This window comes from Lycium barbarum, chromosome 1, assembly GCF_019175385.1.
Source record: "Lycium barbarum isolate Lr01 chromosome 1, ASM1917538v2, whole genome shotgun sequence".
Lineage (NCBI taxonomy): Eukaryota > Viridiplantae > Streptophyta > Magnoliopsida > Solanales > Solanaceae > Lycium > Lycium barbarum.
Genome location: NC_083337.1, coordinates 165,707,551 through 165,711,538, shown reverse-complemented (window position 1 = coordinate 165,711,538; position 3,988 = coordinate 165,707,551). Strand labels below are relative to the sequence as shown.

The 3,988-nt window shown below is 31.2% G+C and overlaps 1 non-coding gene across 1 annotated transcript; it reads right to left on the bottom strand.

Annotated features, from left to right (window-relative positions):
* Window positions 1–700: 700 nt before the first annotated feature.
* Window positions 701–774, bottom strand: TRNAN-GUU (transfer RNA asparagine (anticodon GUU)). The gene has a single exon. It is a non-coding gene; the product is annotated as a tRNA-Asn (tRNA).
* Between the last annotated feature and the right edge of the window lie 3,214 nt (window positions 775–3,988).

Sequence of the window (3,988 nt, the reverse complement as noted above, 5' to 3'; positions counted from 1 at the left end):
TTAATTAGAATGTAAACTAATTTCTTAGTTAGTTAGAAAAATGAAGATGAAAGAGAAATGATACGTATTAATTAGGATGTAACTTAATTCCTTAGTTACTAAGATGATGAGAGATTAGGAACAGATTTATAAAGATTGAAACAAATCTCTTGATTTATGGAAATTCTATCACAATACGTATGGCTAGCAATATATATGAAGCTGCTATTTTTGAAAGAAAAAAATAGTAATGTGACTTTTGAAAATATTTATAAAATACTTACTCAGAACGTAAATTTCTCAAAAAAAAAAGAAGAAGATTTGCTCTATCCTGTATTGATACCGCCATTTAACTTGCATCCAAATTTTTAAACATTTTATACGTTTATCAATAACTTCCTCTCATGGTAGGGAAAAGGTCTGCGTACACCCTACCCTCATCATACATCACTTGTGGGATTACACTGGCATGTTGTTGTTATTGTTGTATACGTTTATCAACTCCAAAACAACTTCAAACCGCGGTTTCTGAAGTTAGTTTGTCAAGTCTAAATTTTTTTGAAACAAAGCACGAGTTAAATGGTGGTGTCAAAATCGGATATATGTGCACATCAGTCTAGCTATTGGCCATATTGTTAACTGGCCAAATTGAGCACACTTTGATAGAGCAAATCCAGAAAAAGAAAAAAATGAAAAAAGTAAAAGAGTAAATTAGAAACAACGCTAGAAGGAGGGCTTGAACCTCCGACCTTGTGGTTAACAGCCACACGCTCTAACCAACTGAGCTATTCCAGCTTGTTGGTGAGGTCATATGGGAATAATTAAATATTACTAAAGGAGAGATAAAAGTTCTTGGTTTCCCTCTTTTCATTTTCTCGTTTCACTTTCCCCTTCGTATAAAAGATTTCTTTATTGTTTTATGATTTAAATTAGAAAACATTTTAGAGGTGTTAGAAATTATTTCAATGATTCGACCTTGATAGCCTAGAATGCCAATAAAAAAAAGGCTTTAATTTTCAAGATTTGAATTTTTCAAAAAGTTGTTATCCCATTTGTAATTGAGTTTTTTTACAATCAAAGCAACATTAATTCATAAGTATAACAAATAAGCGAGATAAATTTCGAATTTCAATTACAAGTACGTAGAAAAATTTAACTTCAACCTGCATCGACCAATCTCATTGAGAATCCCTATTCGGTAGTTTGAATTGAATGTACAATGGATATTCTCTCGATTTTTCAGTGATGTTACAATATACCTTAGGATTCTAGGTTCTCACAGTAGTCTTTGAACAATCTTGGTGGCTTGTACACAGAAGAAGTGTAGAGTACAATTAATGTGTTCAATTGAATTCGACTTGTGGCGTTTTCGACAGGAGATATGTGTGTAACAGAAATATTATTAAAATTTACAAATATTAAATTTTGAACACATAATTTTAAAAGCGTCAATGAATTCAATTGTATAAACATAAAAGTAACTTATTAAATTTATATATTAGATTTATTTCTACTTTTAACTCCCAATTTTCCGCGTGTAAAAGTGTGGTGAGTAGGAACTTGCTAATTTAGCTGTTATTAGTCTTGAGATTATTAGCGGTTGTCTTGAATTCCTTCCCAGCACTGTCATAAAATCACATCTCCAACTTAAAAGACAATTGTACATGTCACTACATCAACGTTTTCTATGACCCGGCCCATTGTTATTTTGTTCACGACGGCCAACTCTGATGAGTTTGTTTCATGAATCTGACGCTCTTACCATACCGCGTGCAGCACGTACAAGAAACCAAACAAAGAAAATAAAATCTGTTTTTTTAGTCATGATTGGATATTGTTGTTTTCATAAAACTAGTATTAGTAACCGCGCGATGCGCGGTCGATATCAAAAAAAATTAATTAATAATTTAATATGATTTAGTGTAAACATTTAGTACGAACTGATTTTAAAGACTACCTTAACACCTACACTCAAGTATACATAATGGGTAAATACTTACCCGCACCATACATAATGCTTGATTTCCTTCAATTACTATAAAAAATTACTTGTCAACTGTATTGAGATAAGTTTCTATTTACTACTTTATACGTAAATTCCATGTACAATGGAGTACTTATCTTGAATTTCTTAACCTAACATGTTATCTAAATTTGAAAGTAGAAGAAAATGAAAATATTGTTCTTGCAATATTCAGTCAAAGAAATCTTAATAACGCCATATCCTTCTGCAGTTTAGGATGGTGCTCTATTTTTATTATATATTCATTCAAAGAAGAGTCATGAACTAATTATAAACTGATGTGTAATACCTTTTCATTTTGGAGAAGCAATTCAAATAAGAGCCCGTTTGGATTGGCTTATAAGTTGCTTATAAGTTGTTTTTAGTTTTTTTGAGTGTTTGACTGGCCAGCTTAAAGCCATTTTGTGCTTAAAATAAGCCCAAAAAATTAATTGGATCCGTTTGACTTAGCTTATCTAAAACAGCTTATGAACTGAAAACAGCTTATAAGCTGCTTTTTTAAGCCCATCCAAACAGGCTGTAAATATTAAAAGAATTGATAGTACACTTTCACCGTACAGGATGATACAGTACCTCTTCACCGTGGTTAAAAATTTCGTTTCTAGCCTCATAATTGCCTATCATAACTTTAAAAATGTTCAATAATGAGGGAAAAGGATCTGGCTCCCCTCCAGTGAGCCTTCTGTCCAGTTCCTCCAGTTGCCCTCTGGATTTTTGACACCTGGCACTTACTAAATCAATTGGCTAATAATTATTCAATCAATCCAATCACTCACACGCACTAATTAGCCCATTTCATGTCCCAATCTACATTTAAAAGAGCGGAAATTACATAGAGAGATCCCTGCTGCTGCAACATTGATGCACGGAGCAAACTGGGCTGCAATATGATCACTACATTCCCATATTCATTTTATTGTTGCAGAGAAGAATCTTGATCTGCTGAAGGTTATGTTTTAGAATGACAAAAGAATTGTTTCAAACATATTGTTCAGAAGTAGTTTTCTTTTCACCCTCAACTTTGCTTTAAAAATTAACCCCCCCCCCCCCCCTCCCCCCCTCAAATTTGAATAATAGACATTTCCCCCTTTGAACAAAGTCACTAGTTCATTTGTAATATGCTTAATTGGAAAACAAATAATATATCCAGGAATATAAAGGTTAGAAAAGAACATGGTTAAAATTTGAATTTTGTTTTTGAATTCAAAAGCTTAGATAAGGATTGATTTGATTTGGATCAAACTCCTCATAATTTGCTTTGGATCACACGATGTATATTTTAAAATCCAAAACAAAATTCCTTAGAGACTTATTTTTAATAGAAAATTTAACCACACGGTTAAATACTTGAATTTTTGTTTTTAAATTCAAAATCTTAGATAAGGTTTGAAATGATTTGGATCAAGCTCCTCATAAAGGGTTTTGGATCACCCAGGACATATTTTAAATTCTCATCTCAAATTCAAATAGAAATACTTAAGCTACTACAACTTAGATTTTATTTACTATTTAGATTTGGTTAAATCTGATTTCCATATTTAGATGGGATGAATTCATCTAAGATGAATATTTCAAAAGAGAAAAAGAGAATAATCATCTAATTTTGGTTTAAATTCTGTATGTTAAACAATTCACTAAATAAGTCCAAACATTAAATTCTAAACCTGGTAAATCTGATGGTAGGTGATAAAATTTGAAACTTGAACCCATAATGTTCAAATTTTGAATCCGTATCTATTAGAAATTTAAAATATGTGGTAAATGACTTACTATAATTGACAAAAATGTAATGATCATCTAAAAGTTTTTTAAATGCTAATGTGTATAAGTTAAATCAGAAGTGCTTGGGAAAAAAATATAACATGAGATAATCATATATTTCCCAAAAAGAAGCAATATTCAAGATCATGCAAAGCTAAGTTAACAAACTCTCATTCATTTGAATTAATAAATAGAACACAAAATTGAATCTTGTAGAATATTGTG